Source organism: Canis aureus, chromosome 35 (genome assembly GCF_053574225.1).
Source record: "Canis aureus isolate CA01 chromosome 35, VMU_Caureus_v.1.0, whole genome shotgun sequence".
NCBI lineage: Eukaryota > Metazoa > Chordata > Mammalia > Carnivora > Canidae > Canis > Canis aureus.
The window spans coordinates 12,168,367-12,187,105 of record NC_135645.1 but is presented as its reverse complement, the minus strand read 5'-3'; the positions used below and the strand labels follow the sequence as shown (position 1 = coordinate 12,187,105).

The 18,739-nt window shown below is 35.7% G+C and overlaps 1 protein-coding gene across 21 annotated transcripts in view; it reads right to left on the bottom strand.

Moving 5' to 3' along the window:
* ZBTB20 (zinc finger and BTB domain containing 20) overlaps positions 1 to 18,739 on the bottom strand; it is a 781,647-nt gene that overhangs the window by 678,461 nt on the left and 84,447 nt on the right. For 12 of the 21 annotated variants that reach the window (XM_077884681.1, XM_077884673.1, XM_077884670.1 and 9 more), the window contains one exon: positions 17,218 to 17,310. The exons of the other annotated variants lie outside the window; for them this stretch is intronic. The gene's annotated coding sequence lies outside the window, so the exon portion shown is untranslated. The remainder of the gene's footprint in view (positions 1 to 17,217; positions 17,311 to 18,739) is intronic. 21 annotated transcript variants of the gene reach the window in all.

Here is an 18,739-nt window from a genome sequence, read left to right as displayed (position 1 = left end):
CCAGACGCCCTGAAACTAAACTTTCTAAAACTAAATTTGTAAAGAAGAAATTTGTACCAGGGTTTGTATTCTAAAAAAAGTTCTGCTTTCTTATCTCAACTAAAACTCATATTGACTTTAAATTAGTAAGTTAAGGCTATTTAAGAACAGATACATACAACTTAATGATGCTACTTGCAATTATAGGAATAGTCTTTATAGGCATTGTAAGTATTATGAAGAAATATTTCTCTCCTTCATTCATACCTGCCAAGGTAGTTTATGAATTGGCCTTCAAGAGAAACTATTTTGATTCACGTATAGCAAAACTTCACCTTGCTATGACAAGATTCCCTACTTCATACTGTAACAATGACACTTCCAGTCAACATCACAGCACAGAAAATCATTATTAAAAACAAACACAAATCTCTATTGTAGAGTATGGGGTTTTAGTGATAAGCAGAACAAAAAGTCATCAAGCACTTCTTCCTCAGATATTCTTGGTACAAATGGCAAGGGCTGATTTAGACCTTCCAACTTGAAATTTAATTATCTGCTAGCACATACATTAGACCATATCTTTTTTTCCACAATGCATTAATGTGTTGATGTAATCCAAAATCAAACAATGTGGTTTGATAAAGGAATCTTATCAACAGTTTCTTCTCCTTTGTCTTGAAGCATATTTGCCACTAACTTCAAGGTTGATTTACCAGGTTTTAAAGCAATCCTGCACATTACTTGTACCTGTTTTCGCTTTAAGAGGTACAACTCTGAATTACGCCTTTGTAGTTTTGATCTTTTCACCCTTGGCAACATAAGTCATCAAGTTCTGTATCAGAAAGTATTAAAAAGGGGGCATCTGGGGATCCCTGGGTGGCGCAGCGGTTTGGCGCCTGCCTTTGGCCCAGGCGCGATCCTGGAGACCCAGGATCGAGTCCCACGTCGGGCTCCCGGTGCATAGAGCCTGCTTCTCCCTCTGACTATGTCTCTGCCTCTCTCTCTCTCTCTCTCTGTGTGACTACCATAAATAAATAAAAATTTAAAAAAAAAAAAAAGGGGGGCATCTGGGTGGCTCAGTGATTGAGCATCTGCCTTTGGCTCAGGACATGATCCTGCGGTTCTGGGAGCGAGTCCCACATCAGGCTCACTGCAGGGAGCCTGCTTCTCCCTCCGCCTATATCTTTGTGTGTCTCATGAATAAATAAACAAAATCTTAAAAAAAAAAAACATTAAAAAGGCCAAAAAAATTCTATAGCTTCCTTTGATTATCTGACAAAGTTTGAGAGAGATAACACTAGGAACTAGGAAGACTGCTGATATTCATCATTAGGCTTTTCTACTTGTACTTTGAAAGTACTTGTATGAAATCCTCACACCCGCATATTCACTTTTACCTGCGTATACAAAATACGCGTTCAATATTGTTCCAGAATATTCAACATACTTATAATATTATTATGAATTATTTTAAAATTATACCTACATTTTTATATTTCAGTGAACCTTCTTTTCACTATTAATAGATTTTTGTGAACTGGGAATATAACAGAAAAGTAGCAATAATCTGAAAGTTTTATAAAGACATCTTAGCCAAAATATGTTATAGACTGTATCCCATTATTAGTGAGATAAACTATCTTTGCAATATGAATATATGAACAATATATAATATGTGTACATATACAAAAGCTTGTGAAAATGTAACTTCTTATGTTGTGAAATGAACACGAACAGAGTTATTTCATTGCTTTTTTTCCCCTCTAAAACGACCAAAATTCATGGGCCCCTTGATAAATTGCCAAGTCCAAGGCAACAAATTAGGGAAACTTTGTTATAAAAGGACAAAAACTAGAAGTCTGAGTTAGGTCAGGTGATGCCGGAAAGACAGATCTTTATTGCATATTAAAAACCTAAGTAAGTAATTGAGACACTTTCAACAGCAACCCATTCACATCATAAACAATCCTCCTTGCCTTCATCTGTGACTGAGAAAAATGCTTCATCCAAATACTTTGTTATGAAACACTGAAAGAAAATACCAGACATAATCACATTCAATAGATCTCTTGAGTAATAAAATTCAGATACACAGTCTAGTCTAGTCTATATAAAAGTGGGCTTCCTTGGTACAGAATGGCTTGTATGGTATCAGAGAAGGATCTTCTCTTGAGCAATAGCTCAAACAAACAAGCAGAACAGATACATAGATATGATTTCAGAAGATTTTCTTTCCAAACGTTAGTTTTAATTTTAGAGCAAACCTATGCATGCGTGTGGCACTTGAAGATATAAATCCTAAGGTAAATTCCCACCTTCTAATAGCCACACATTTCAATCACAGTACCATGACTTCCTTAAACATATTGCAAAATGGGAGGCCAAAAGGCTATGGTAGTAGAACTAAGAGCAAAAAAGATTATAGATACGAAGTGTGAGTTCTTTCAAAACCAATGCGGAAGGGGAGGTAGGTGGGGGGATGGGGTAACTGGGTGACGGGCACTGAGGAGGGTACTTGATGGGATGAACACTGGGTATTATACTATATGTTGGAAAATTGAATTTTTAAAAATGTAAAAAAAAAACAGTAGGTACTTTCCTTCTCCCTTGGTATTACTTTTCATCAGTTCTTTTCTCCTTTTTTTTTTCCTACTGCAGTATTGATAAAACGTCTGAATTGTTAATAAATTTGTTTCTACTCACTTCAGGGACATTGTTAGAAGTTCTGCTTTTGGGAACACAAGATTTTCCTGTCCCACATACGAATGTTCCATAGACAGGTAATAGAAAAATATAACATGGAGAAGCTACCTCCTACTCTTCTCCTGCTAAGTTGGCTTACTCTATACATACTGCAACCAAAATTACCTTAGAAAAAAAATGTACCAAGAGTACAGACTATAACTTATTTCTATACTTATTAAATTCTTTTTTAAGATTTTATTTATTTATTCATGAGAGACACAGAAAGAGGCAGAGACATAGGTAGAGGGAGAGAAGCAGGCTCCATGCAGGGAGCCTGATGTGGGACTCAATCCCTGGACTCCAGGATCACACCCTGAGCCAAAGGCAGATGCTTAATCACTGAGCCCCCTCAGGCATCCCTCTACTTATTAAATTCTGTTTTCTGATAGAAGGGTGGAATTCTTATATTACATAGGAAATACTCAGAAAAACAAAGATTATGAAAAAAAGAAAAAATATGGAGCTATGTCAGAATGTTGTCACAATTTACTCAACACAAACAGATCATGTTTTAATTGGTGGTTAATAGCTTGCTCTCATAGGTAAGTCTGCCTTACATATGATGGCATTGGGTGTTTACAAGTCTTGTTCCCTGTGCAGTTACCCGGAATTGTGGCAATTCCCTTATCCCAGAGATAGTATTGTTAGGAGCTAATTGGACAGTTAGATAGGTAGTCAGGGCCAGGGTCCCCAACAAGAAGATACAGAGTAGGGACAGCTAAGGCAAAACAGCACTAGCATCCTGTTTTACAGCTTAGACAAGACCACAATAGCATCCTGTCTAGCATCCCCTGCAAATGTGACTTTTGCAAAACATCCTGAGACAAAACAATTAACTATAAAAACATTGGTCGCTATCTCAAGTTGAGGCAGTTAGTCTCCAAATGTCAGCCCAAAAGATTATCAGCATATGAACCTTAACCTAATAGGTAGACAGGTGTATGATCAAAGCCCTGATGGGCATGCCTTGGTAGCCATTCCACAAGTGGCCCATACTCAGGATGCTAGGATAGTTCCTCAAAAGAGCTCATAAGAACCCCTAGATTTAAACGCCAAAAGGGCGACCCTATCGAGTCCCCTCCCTCTCTGGGAGTATTGCACTATCACTCAATAAACTTTGCTTTGCTGTCCACCACTCTTCATCTGGCCTACCTCTTCATTCTTCGAAGTAGCATGCCCAACAACCACAGGCATTGAGGGAATAGAAATCCTGTAACATTGTGATCACGATGTTGGAATAAACAAAATAAATAATTATTAATAGCTGATAAATTCTCCATATCAAATACCAATTCTCTTTTTACTTGAAGTATATCTACACACTCAAGAAAAGTCTATTACTTTTATTTCAATCCAGTTAGTCTTTATTCCTGAATTAGTTTGGCTAAAATCAAAAAGTCCCCACACAAGCATTTCCATTCTAAGACCGCATCAAGTCCCGTCTACTTACTGCAATTTATTTATTTTTTTTAAAATAATGCAACCAGATGTATTAAATGGACACAAGTCAGTGAGAGTTGACATAAGGAACAGTTTCCTGCCCCCCTGCCCTCCCCATTGCCTTCAATAATATTAAGCTCTTATTCATTTTTCCACCTCCTGTTTTTCCAGGGTCTTTTTTAGGACCAGTGATGGAGTAGATGCAGAATAAAAGGGCAAAATCATTTTGCTTCCCTGGGTGCTACATATCCCAGCTCTCTCTTGGTCCTTAATGATGTCCATGCGTGACAAGCTTACATCTATCTTTCTCCCTATGAGCTGCTCTTCTGGGTTCTGTCAAGGACTTTTCATTGAGGACCCCTCTGCATCATTGTTCTTTGATATCCTCTGAGCTTCTGTTCCTCGAAGTGGACCCCACAAAACCTGTTACTGAGTCAGACCTTAAAAAGTTTTTTACTGAAGTATAATTAACATACAGTATTACATTAGTTTCAGGTATACAATATAATGATTCAATAATTCTATACATTACTCATTATGATAAGTGTACTCTTAATCCCCTTATCTATTTCACCCTACTGAATGTGGTTTAAATCCTATACCAAAGTCAGGGCCTTGGATTCATACGATTTATGTTGATAAATGATAATGATAATTGTAATAATATCCCAACAGAAGACTGTGTTGTTTCAGGTAAGATAAATGATTATGACGGAATTAAACCAAATGTTGAGATGATTATTACTGTGTACATTTCAAAGCAGCCATAAGCTTCACAAAATGAATCAAACTCAACAATTGTTACTATTACAGACTCTAAGTATTAAGGACTACTGTGAAAGGTCATTCATCAGTTTTTCCTCACACACGTAGGAAGTAAAACCAATAATCTGTCCATCGTTTATAAAGATGTGACTACTTTTAAATTTTCATTTACATTTTAGTTGAGCATTTCTTAAATACTTGTCTTAAAATAGTAATTTTGAATGATCTACAAGAGTATATATTAAAGATTTCTGTCTAAAAGGGGATTTATAATAATCCATGCATGTTCTAACTTACTTCTACAACTTCATCTTTCACGTGTGCACACACTCTTACCTGCAAACTTCACTCCAGCCACACTGAAGGTTTTGCACACCCAAGAACCTGTCACACTCTGGTTTTGTTTTGTGGGTGTGTGTGTGTGTTTTAGAGTTTATTTATTTGGCAGAAAGAGAGCAAGCGAGAGAGCACAAGCAGGGGGAGTGGCAGATGGAGAGGGAGAAGCAGGCTCCCCACTGAGCCGGGAGTCTGACTTGGAACTGATCTCAGGACTCCACGATCATGACCTGAGCAGAAGGCAAATGCTTAACCAACTGAGCCATCCAGGTACCCCTAATTTCCAAGCTTTTGAACAAGCTATTTCTTCTTCCTATAATACCCTTAACACTTCCTCCTCTGGCTAATACCTACTCACCTTTCCAGTGTCATTTTGCCTATTGTATCCTACAGGAAGCCTTTCTTGGTTTGGGTTAGGTGCCCTTACTATATGCCTCTACAGTTCTCTGTAGTAATTTGCTTCTATAGCAATTATTGTACAGTTTGGAAAATATCTGATGATCTGCCTGTGTCTCCCTGTATACCATATGTTCTCTGAGGACAGGGAGTATTTGGTGATTACTTTTGAACCTCTAATATCTGGACAAATAGGGAGTATTGACTAAATATGGTAAATATCAGGATCAAGGCAAAATGTTTACTCAGTGTTATTTCTCAGAAGAGAGGTTCCATATTATGAAACACATTCCCAATTACTTTATTTTAAACAACAAAGTACTGTTTGGGAAGGATGTATTAGCTAGAAATGACCTCAATCCGTATTGGCTTTGGATGGTCTTACAGGTCATTCCAATAGAATAGTTAAAAATGGAGACAAAAATAATAAATAAATAACGCATGTTTAGTGATTCTCCTTGGCAATTTAATTCAAAATTGTATTAGATATTAATGTAAATTAGATTCAAACATCACTTAGAAAAACAAAGAATTATATGGTTACATCACAGAGGTCATGATAAACACTTGAGGGACAGTGTTAAAAAGAATTCCCTAGGGTTAATGGAAATGGCATTTGTGACTCCTGATGAAATTTCAAGTGACAGCATCAAACCCGGATTTAAAATATGCTACAACTAAGCTAAACTTAAGCAAAACCAAAGATAGACTTAAGAAAACTTTGAAAAAGATGCTAAGTTTAAAAATGTATGTGAAGAATCTGAATAAAACTCCTATAAAATTAGAATTGAAAAATAATATTAGTAAATTATATTATAATTTTATGTGACATTATTTTTAATTATACATATGTTACTAAATTACCAAGATAGGTAAATAAACATTTATCTACTGCATCCAAAATCTCCTGAAAGTTTTTTTTCCCCATGTTAAAACAGGGAACCTATTGACCTATAATCAGATATCTTATTTGGGGGCATCTATGGAATTTGACAAATACATGATTAAATGAGTGAGTGATGGAACTAAATAAGCTCTCTTCCATTCTCTCTTAGAAATCAAAACATATATTACATTATCAAACAATTTATGCAAAGACAATTTACAATACATCTTACAAATTAAGATAACTTGGGAATATGTGCATTTACATGATTGATCCTCTACATTTCACAATCATTTCTTGAATTTTATTCCACTTTCTATAATCCTTGCCATAAATATTCAAGCACATACCATCTTACAAATTTGGGTTAATTGGCATATAAATTTAGAGAACTTTTCAACAAAATTGTTTATGTATGGATGCTAGTTCTGATTAAAGGCTATGATCAATATGTCAACTAATATGGATATAAGGCTAGAATATTACTTTGTAGTTTTATCTACAGAAAAGAGTTACAACAAAAGGATGGTAATAAAATGGAAGCTACTGCAAAATTCAATTAGAACAACAGAAAGCTAAAGTCAATCTAAACTATAGGGAGAGAAATATATTATTCACATTTTTATACATTGTTTATCTGCTTATTTATTGGATGAAAGAGGTTTTTATGTTTCTTATAGATTTTAGATAGTAACCCTTTATCAGATTTGTCATTTGCAAATATCTTCTCCTATTCCATAGACTGACTTTCAGGTTTGTTGATTGTTTCTCTTGCCTCTGGGGACATGTGTAGTAAGAGGTTGCTATAGCCAATGTCGAAAGGTTGCTGTTTGTGTTCTCTAGGATTTTAATGGTTTCCTGTCTTACATTTAGATTTTTCACCCATTTTGAATTTATTTCTGTGTATGATGTAAGAAAGTGGTCCAGTTTTCCAAAAACCATTTGTTGAAGAATATCCAGTGGATATTCTTTCCTGCTCTGTCAAAGATTAGTTGACCATATAATTCTGAGTCCATTTCTGGGTTTTCTATTATGTTCCAATGATCTATGTGTCGGTTTTGTCCCAGTACCATACTGTCTTGATCACTACAGCTTTGTAATATAACTTAAATACAGCTTTGTAATATACTTTGGAATTGTGATGCCTCCTTCTTTTTCAAGATTTCTTTGGCTCTTCAGGGTCTTTTGTGGTTCTGCACAAATTTTAGGATTGTTTTTCTAGCTCTGTGAAAAATACTGGTGGTATTTTGATAGGGGTTGCAATAAATGTGCTTTGGGTAATAGAGACATTTTAACAATATTTGATTTTCTAACCCATGAGGAAGTAATATTTTTCCATTTCTTTGTGTCATACATGTTCTATAGTTTTCAGAGTATAGATCTTTACCTCCTTAGTTAGGTTTAACCCTGTCTTATGGTTTTTGATGCAATTGTAAATAGGATTGACTTTTTGGTTTCTCTTTCTGCTCCTTCATTACTGGTGTATAGAAATACTACAGAGTTCTGTATGTTGATTTTGTATCCTGCTACTTTACTGAACTCATGTATCAGTTCTAGCGGGTTTTTTGGCAGTGTTTTGTGTTTTCTACAGAGTATCACACCGTCTGCAAATAGTGATAGTTTAGACTTCTTCTTTGCCAATTTGGATGGCTTTTACTTCTTTTTGTTATCTGATTGCTGAGGCTAGGACTTCCAGTACTACATTAAATAACAATGGTGAGAGTGGACATCCCTGTTGTGTCCCTGAACATAGAGAAAAGCTCTTAGTTTTTCCCTTTTGAGGATGTAATAACCGGATCTTTCACATATGGCCTTTATGCTGTTAAGGTATGTTCCCTCTATCCCTACTTTGTTGAGAATTTTTATCAGCAATGAATGTTATACTTTGTCAAATACTTTTCGTGCATCTATTGAGAGGATCATATGGTTCTTATCTTTTCTTTTATTAATGTGGCGTATCAGTTTGACTGATTTGTAAATATTGAACCACCCCTACAACCCAGGAATAAATCTCACTTGAGAGTGGTGAATGATTCTTTTAATACACTGTTGGATTTGATTTGTTAGTATTTTTTTTTAAGATTTCATTTTTATCTATTCGGGAGAGACACAGAGAGAGAGAGAGAGAGAGAGAGAGAGAAGCAGAGACACAGGCAGAGGGAGAAGCAGGGAACCTGATGTGGGACTCGATCCCAGGACCCCAGGACCAGGTCCTGGGCCGAAGGCAGGCGCCAAAGTGCTGAGCCACCCAGGGATCCCCCAATTTGTTAGTATTTTGTTGAGAATGTTTGCATCCATGTTCACCAGGGATATTGACCTGTAATTATCTTTTTTTTAATGAGATCTTTGTCCGGTTTTGGAATCAAGGTAATGCTAGTTTCAAAGAATGAGTTTGGAAGCATTTCTATTTTCTGGAACAGTTTAAAAAGAATCGGTGTTATCTCTTCTTTAAATGTTTGGTATCATTCCCCTGTGAAGCCATATGGCCCTGGACTTTTGTTTGTTGGGAGATTTTTGATTACTGATTGGATTTCTCTGCTGGTTATTGGTCTGTTCAAGTATTCTGTTTCTTCCTGTTGCAGTTTTGATAGTTTATATATTTCTAGGAATTTATCCATTTCTTCCAGATTGCCAATTTGTTGGCATATAATTTTTTCATATTCTTCTATAATTGTTTGTACTTCTGTGGCATTGGTTATAATGTCTCCTATCTCATTCATGGCTTTCTTTATTTGGGTCTTTCACTTTTTGATAAGTCTGGCTAGGGATTTATCAATTTATTAATTTTTTTTCAAAGAATAAGCTCCTTGTTTCATTGATCTGTTCTATTGTTTTTTTTATTTCTATATCATTTATTTCTGCTCTAAGCTTTATTATTTCCCTTTTTCTGCCGATTTTAACCTTCATTTGTTGTTCTTTTCCTAATTCTTTTTGGTGTAAGGTTAGGTTGCATATTTCAGATTTTTCTTGCTTCTTGAGGTAGGTGTATATTACCATATATTTCCGTCTTATGACCATTTTTGCTGCATCCCAAAATTTTTGGACCATCGTACTTTAAATTTCATTTGTTTCCATTTTTTAACTTCTTTAATTTCCTGGTTGACTCATTCATTCTTTATTTTTTTTTTTCATTCTTTAGTAGAATATAAATTTTTTTCTTATGGTTGACTTCAAGTTTCATAGCATTATGGTTGGAAAATATACATGGTATGATCTCAGTCTTTTTGTACTTGTTGAGGCCTATTTGTGACCTGGTATATGATATGTTCTGGAGAATGTACCATGTGCACTCAAAAAGAAAGTGTATCCTGCTGCTTTAGGATGAAATGTTCTGAATATATCCCTTAAGTCTATCTGGTCCAGTGTGTCCTTCATAGCCATTGTTTGCTTGTTGATTTTCTGCTTAGATATTTCATTCATTGATATAAATGGGGTATTAAAGTCCCCAAATATTATTATATTATTATCAATTAGTTCCTTTCTGTTTGTTATTGTTTTATATATTTGGGTATTCCCAAGCTAGGAGAATAAATATTTACAACTGTTAGATCTTCTCGTTGGATAGATGTCTTTATTATGATACAGTGCCTTTCTTCATCCTTTATTACAGTCTTTGGTTTAAAATCTAGTTTGACTAATATAACTATTGCTACTCTGGCTTTCTTTTGAAGTCCATTACCATAATAAATGGTTCTTCATCCCTTCACTTTCAATCTGCAGGTGTCTTTAGGTCTAAAATGAGTCTCTTGTAGGCAGCATATAGATAAGTCTCTTTTTTTAATCCATTTTGACACCCTATGTCTTTTGATTAGAGCATTAGTCCATTTATATTCAGAGTAATGTAAATTTACATTTACATTCAGATAATTATTGATAGGGGCAGCCCCGGTGGCACAGCAGTTTGGCACCGCTTGCAGCCCAGGGCGTGATCCTGGAGACCTGGGATCGAGTCCCACATCAGGCTCCCTGCATGGAGCCTGCTTCTTCTTCTGCCTGTGTCTCTGCCTCTCTCTCTGTCTCTCTCTCTCTGTGTTGCTCATGAATAAATAAATAAAATCTTTTTTTTAAAAAAGATAATTATTGATAGATATGAATTCAGTGTCATTTTATTACTTGTTTTGTCATTGTTTCTGGAGATTTACTCTGTTCCTTCCTAGTCTTTGTCACTTTTGGTCTTCTTATCCCACTCAAAGAGTCCCCTTTAATATTTTTTGCAGGGTTGATTTAGTGTCTCAAACTCCTTTAGTTTTTGTTTGGCTGGAAAAATTGATCTCTCCTTCTATTATGAATGTTAGCTTTGCTGGATAGAGCATTCTTGGCTGCATATTTTTCCCATTCAGAACCTTGAATACATCGTGCCTTTCTTCTTGTCTGTCAAGTTTCTGTGGATAGATCTGCTGCTAACCTTTTTGTCTTCCCTTATAAGTTAGGGACTTCTTTTGTCTTGCTGTTTTTAATTTTTTTTCTTATCTCTATATTTTGCAAATTTAACTATAATATTTCTTGGTGTTGGCCTGTTTTTCTTCATTTTGATGGGAGTTCTTTGTGCCTCCTGGATTTGGATGTCTGTTTCCTTCCCCAGATTAGGGAATTTTCACACATAATTTGCTTGAATAAACCTGCTGCCCCTTTCTTTCTCTTCTTCTTCTGGAACTCCTATGATATGAATATTATTATGCTTCATAGAGTCAGTGAGTGCCTTAAATCTACATTCTAATATTTTTCCTTCCCTCTTCTTTCAGCTTCTTTATTTTCCAGAATTTTATCTTTAACAATTATTCACTCCTCTGCCTCTTCCATCCTTGTGTTCATTACATCCAGTCAGTTTCGAATCTCAGTTATTGCAATTTTCATTTTAGCTTGACTAGTTTTTAGGTCTTTTATCTCTGTGGAAAGGAATTCTCTGGTGCCTTCTATGCTTTTCTCAAGCCCACCTATTATCCTTATGATTATTGCTTTAAATTCTGGATCAGACATATTATTTATATCTGTTTCAATTAGATCTCTGGCCATGACAATTTTTGTTCTTTCTTTTGGGATGAATTCCTCCATCTTGGAATTTTGTCTAGGTCTCTGTCTTCTTCTCTGTGTTAGGAAAGCCTGTTAAGTGTCCTGCTCCTGAGGGCAATGGCTTCATGAAGAAGATGTCATATACTGTTCAAGGTCCAGTACTTTAGGACGTATCTCCATTGTATGCTGTGTGCATTCTGTTGCTGTGTTTTGGCTGCTCTTTTCTTCAGGTCAGTCCTGTTTCTCCTTGCCTGTAGTGGCAGTGTTTAGACCTTGGCCAGAGTGTGGTGAGTTTTAACTAGGTATGCTCTGGTCTGCTTGTTAAAACAGACTTGATTTCATTTCTAGTAGAGCTAAAGCATTGCAGAGCTCTATGGTTGGTAGATATGCTGCCTGCAGAAGAAGGGGAGTGTTTGTGTTGGTCTTTTGGGGAGGGGATCAGTGCTCTGCTTCTCAGGCACACTTGCCCCAGAAAAGCAGCACCAGCAGAGTGCAGGGGGGCCATGTTTGGTGTAAGCAGTTTAGGCTGCCACTGTTGGTGCTGTGCTGCTTACTGAAGTTAGTTTATCCTTAAGGGGTAGAGGAGGGAAATGGTGCCTGATGGCTCTTTTGTCCCCAGAGAGGCAATGCCCACTCCCCCAGAAGCACTCCAAGAAAGGAGAGCTGTCTCTCCCAGTGCAATCTAGAGGATCCTCAGATCAAGCCATCTGCCCACAAGCTATCTGCCCTCCTTCTCCACAGGAGCACTGCAACGCCCTCAGGTCTCCACACTGGCCATGCCATGGACCCCTAAAACCAGTCTTTGAGCACTGCTGGTTGTAAAAACATTTTTATACATTTTTATACTTTTTTTAAATTTAAATTCAATATTCCGACATATACTATAACACCCAGTGCTCATCCCATCAAGTGCCCTCCTCAGTACCCATCACCCAGTTACCCCATCCCCCTACCCACCTCCCCTTCTGCAACCCTTTGTTTGTTTTTCAGAGTTAGAAGTCTTTCATGGCTTGTCTTCCTGTCTAATTTTTCCCACTCAGTCCTCCTCTTTTTCCTTATAATCCCTTTCACTATTTCTTATATTCTACATATAAGTAAAACCATATGATGATTGTCCTCTCCGATTGACTTACTTCACTCAGCATAATACCCTCCAGTTCCATCCACCTCAAGGCAAATGGTGGGGATTTGTCCTTTCTGATGGCTGAGTAATATTCCATTGTATATAGAGAGCACATCTTCTTTATCTATTCATCTGTTGAAGGACATTGTGGCTCCTTCCACAGTTTGGCTATAAACTCTTGAAAATTCAGCCCCTCTCGTTTTCCCAGTCAATGGCTTTGGGAAAGTGTTCTCTTTGTGCAATCCCCTGTGTGCTTCTCTCTCTCTCTCTCTCTTGCCTCTCCATGACAAGGGCTCCCTCCCTGCTGCAGCATTCACAATCCATCTGTTTCTCCCCCAACTAGGCCTCTGCACTTCCATGATGTGGCTAGCCTCTTCTCTCCCTCTAGTTGTGCAGTTTGTTCTTTCAGTCCTCAAATTGATTTCTTGGGTATCAGAATGATTTGATATTTATCTAGCTGTGCTTGAAGGACAAGGCAAGGTCCTCCTAATACTTCATCACCTCAACCCTTCCCAGCTTTCTCTATGCTTTTTATACCTAAATTAAGTCTGTTGTGTATAAACAATATATTTGTATAATTTCAGTCATTTAAAAGTTATTGAGATTTGATTTAAGGTCCAGCATATGACCATCTTGGTGAATGTTCCATGTGTACTTCAAAAGAATGTGTATTTTCTACTGCAGGATATAAGATTCTATAAATGTCAATTAAATCAAATTGGTTAAGTGTTAGTTAAGCCTTCCACATATTTACTGGTTGTTTTCTATATTTACTCTATCAATTACTGAAAAGTATATTTAAACTTCCAAGTATAATTATTCATTTTTCTCTAATTTTTATTAGTTTTTTCCTTCATTTATTTTGAAGCCATTATTATATGCACACATTTTTAAAATGGGTATATCTTCTTTATCTATGGCAATATTCTTTGTCTTGAAGTGTACTTTTTTCTGTTATTATATAGCTACTCCACCTTTCTTTTTTTTTTTTTTTAATTTTTATTTATTTATGATAGTCACACAGAGAGAGAGAGAGAGAGAGAGAGAGAGAGAGGCAGAGACATAGGCAGAGGGAGAAGCAGGCTCCATGCACCGGGAGCCCGACATGGGATTCGATCCTGGGTCTCCAGGATCACGCCCTGGGCCAAAGGCAGGCGCTAAACCACTGCGCCACCCAGGGATCCCTACTCCACCTTTCTTATGATTAATGTTTGCTTGGTATATATTTTCACATCCTTTCATTTTTAATCTATCTCTGTTTTTCTATTTAATATAGTAATCTTATACACAGCATATAGTTGGCTATTTTTTATCTAGTTTGACAATCTATGTCTTTTAATTGAACTGTTTAAAGCATTTAATGATATTTAATTGACATGGGTGAATTGATTAATTTACTTCAGAATTTTGCCAGAGATAAAGTTAACTCTGTAGATTACAGAATTCATCTTTATTTTATGTTTAAGATTTTACACATTTGCTTATACCTAGTATTTTATAGCTTCCAACTCTCAAATGTGATTATATCTAGAATTTATGGATTTCAAGGGAAAAGGCATAGCCGTTGGGAGAAAAACTCCTTATGTTTGGATTCCAAATACTTTGATGCATAGCTAGGAATTGAAAAATTTATTTAATTTATTTTAACATATATAAATGGAGATAATATTGTCTTCTTGAGTATAGTGAATAATAAATGAGAGTTAATAAAAAGGTAGACCTAGTGTCTACTATTCAAAGTAGTAGTGGCTACTTCTCAGGATCACTATAAGGATCTAGTAAAAATATATGTTGACAACACTTTGAAAAACACACATTATATAAATGTGCAGGGTGCTTTGTTTTTTCAAAAATTATGGAATAGAATTTGCTAAACCCTATGGACTTTGATTTCAAATTTGCCAAAAAAGCCTCTTAGTAACCAATTCAATCATTGATTTACATTTCCCTCTTCCAACTTGAAGATTTTTCCTCTAGCAGAAAAAATATATACATAATAAATGTTCATCAATTCTTTCTTCTCTGTATCACCTCCTAAAATTATAATGTATTCTTCTAAGTAATGGCTCTATTTATTCAGTATGAGGTGAGTTTTCATATCCCTTATAAAATTTTATGATTCTAAAAGAACAAATTGGAATGTTATTGAACATACAGAAAAAAGCTGAAAAAAATGAAACATTTTCACAAATAGAAAATATTTAATTAGAATATCCTAAAAGATCAATAATTAAGTATAATGAACACTAAAAGACATTTATTTTATGATGGAAATATTTCAGTGTACTTATATCTTGAGTACCTACTGAATCTTTTTTAGGCTTTGAACAGTCCTTTCTACCAACTACTATAAAAAAAAAAACATAATATTCACTCTATGCCACAAAAAGACAAACACATATATATATGTAAAAATACATATATGTGTATATATGTATATAACCAAATAATATGCACTCTAACCACAAAAAAGATAAATATATATATTTCCATCTCTATTAATTGACCAGAAAGTATCTTCTGACCCTGAACTTAGACTGACCATAATACAGAAACTGTCATTAAGTGTTCTGTTCACACGCATACACTCAAAACTGGTCCAACAACTTCCATTATGCCAGTTACCAGCACTGCCAGCCCCTTTGCCCTTCACTGCCTGGAGAATGTCCATCAGAAACAGGGAAGCAGAGCGAGCTGCCACAATGCACCATTGATGTTTGAGCAAGGCTGCCCAAGCAGCTGCAACAACAGGGCAACTCTTCAAAGTGTCAGCATTGAAACTTAGAATTCTTCCTCCCATACAACCATCAATGAAAACCTTTATAAGCTACAATCAATTATAAAATAAATCTTTGAGACAGATCATGTTCTTTCTTCATTTCTTCTCTCTTCCTTCTCCTGTCAACACCAAATGTCCTTGGTTTGAAAAAAAAAAATTCAAGGATAAATTTCCTTTTTCTACCTCAGTCTCTGTTTCTGCCTCTCTTATGTTCTAAAAATTCTTTCAAGGAGGTTTAAGGATGTCTGCTAAACTCTTTTGTTTACGAGACATGTTCTGGGGTTTTTGTTTGTTTATTGTTGGGTTTTGTTGTTGAAGTTTTTTATTTAAAAACTTCAAAAGGCACTTGATATTTTGAGCACACTCATACTGGATTTTTGGCAAAGCATTTTCTGATTTTTGAAAGATAATCTAAATTCTGAACTGCATGCACTGAATCACATAACCTCCATATTTTTGTAAACCACAGCAAAAGTGGTTTTACATTAGCTATAGATGAATAGGTAATGAGTCAGTGAACAGTTAAAAGCATTCCATGAGAATGCATGAACTAGCCATGTGAAGTTTTTGATAGGAAAAAATCTTGAGTATTTAGGACTACTTGGAATGAGCGGACGCTATTCTTTGTTTAACAAATAAACTGTTTAATTTGCCTTATATGAGTGTATCTACCAAATCAAATGGAAGTTTACCCATGGTGCTTCTATTTCTCCTTAACCCTTAGTAATACTGGCTGTCTTTTATTTGGGACACACACTTAAGTTCTGAGAATTGTAACAACAACTTTAAGATTTCTTACCATTACCTTCACCATGCAAACAATATGTGCACCTTGAAGGGATAAAAGGAAACCCTTCCCAATAATAGTTATTCTCAAGAAACAGAATGGACAAATGTCAGCAATGCCAGGGTATAATCTATTTAGCTCCTCCAGATAAGTAAAATATATATACTTCATCAAGAGTTACTCTTCTATATGAAAAAGCAAAACCGAATATACTTCTATTCCTCTTCTTCTCAATTTTAAAATTATAAATTCTCAGTTTCCAAAGTAGTACATCTATACAGTTTGCTAGTTAAATAGTACCACAAGATTTCAAAAGAGAAATGGCAGCCCATATCCCAACTTTGAGATTTGTCAAAATATCTAGTGTTTAGCTCTTTATTTCCAAATAATACACTTATATTCTTAATTTTTATTTATAAGCTTAGATGATCTATTTCTTTCCTATCATGAAAGAAAAGACTGGGGCCCTTGGGTGGCTCAGAAGTTGAGCATTTGCCTTTAGCTCAAGTCATGATCCCGGGTCGTGGGATTGACTCCCGCATCAGGCTCCCCACAGGAAGCCTGTTTCCCCCTCTCCCTGTTTCTGTCTCTGTCTCTCATGAATAAATAAAAACAAATCTTTAAAAAAAAGAATTAGTTCTCTTTATAACACCCACCTTCCTTTCTTTCATCCTCCCAATATTCAGCCAGCTAGCATATTTTTCATACATTTCCTTCCTTGAGTAACAATGTATCCTTCCTACTGTTAATATTGCCACTTTGACCCCATTCCAAGCCTCTACAACAAAAATGTAAAGCCTGTCTGAATATATTTCACAGTCTTAAAATGAAGCATCCTGACAATTCTAATTCTACCTTCTGATCATATCCATTTCTGGAGTTATTCATCTTCCTGGCCAACTGAGGACTGGTCATTCTTAAGACCAACACACAGCTATTGCCCAGGAAATTCCCTTCACCTTTCTCACCTTGTTATCATCACCTATTTCCTGAATCCTCTGTCTTCCTCTTTCCTCCTCAGTTTCTCCTCATTTGGATATAGCACATCCTCCAAAAGATTCCTGAGAAAGCAACAATGGAAGGTAGTTTGAGGATCGGTTCTCTAAAAATGTCTTTTTCCTGCCCTCACACTGATTAATAGTTTGGCTAGGTATAGAATTACAAGTTACAAGCTATTTTCCCTCAGAATTTTAAAGCCACATCCACTAGCTTTGAATGTAGCCATTAAAAAAAAAATGAGATACTAGTCTCATTTTTAAGCAAACGTGTAAGGTCTATATTTTCTAACTACAAGCTTCTATTATGTATATATTGCTGGTAGTCTAAAATTTTCCAGTTATGGACCTCGGTATAGATCTGCTTTACATTTCTTATGGGCGCTCAGTTGACTCTCTCAAACTAGAAACTAATGTCCTTCAATTCTGAAAATTTTTATAATATAATTTTATGACCATTCTTTCCCTATCTTTTTCTGCACTCTCCTCTGTTTTCTGAAACTATAAATTAGATGTGTGGTTTATTATGTTATTTGCCTGATTTTATCTTTTCTCCCTATTTTCCATTTATCTCACTTTTTGCTCTATTTTCAGGAAAATTTCATGGAAGTACTATCTTTCCTGTCTCTTTGAGTATATTAAATTATAATTTATTTTTACCTCAGCTATTGCCTTCCAATTTTTGTCAGTTCTGGAGCATGAACTGGCTTATTTTCTCCTTGGCCTCACACTCTTCAGGCACCTGTATTTAGCCTTCTCAGTTCTACTAATTCCTCTATCCTCTATTCCTTTACATCTCCTAAAAACTGTATCTCTTTCATAAGTTGCCTTCTCTTCCTTATGCTGGTCAATTCATTACTATTAGTCTTTTATTTTTTAGTCTATTATTTATGATTTTAGTTCCCTAGTAGGAGGGAACTAGGAAAAACAGGTTCAATCACCAGGCTTCACTAGAAGTCAGTTGTTAAGGTTTCCAAAGATGGTAATTCTATAGGTGTAGTCATTCATAAGGTCATAAAATCATATGATTTTTACTGTTAAAAAAGCTTTTCTGAGATCATCTGATTCAATCACCTATTAGAGGTAATAAGAAAATGGTTTTGTCTGGTCCCACAGACTCCAATTTCTTCTCTCTACCTGAAGTTTTGCTCTGTTTTGTTTTTTCTCAACAGAACTAAGCTTTCATTTCCTCACTTAAAACCCTTTAGGATACTACCTCATTTCTAGCTCCTTAGCATGGCATATATAAGATAAAGATACTTCATGGTAGTCATCTGCATATCTCTCCATCTTCATTTCCTTTGGCTCTTAATCTTGTATTTTATAGAACTAGAAACCAAGTAGAAACCAAAAGGTTTCTGCTGGGTTTTCTATTCACAGTGGATTTTCACTACTAAATGTCAATCATCCTTTCCCATCCCTTCTCCCAAATAAAGGAGGAATTAGATGAAAGGAAAGAGGGTGATATGACTAAAATCAGTATTAAATCTATAAA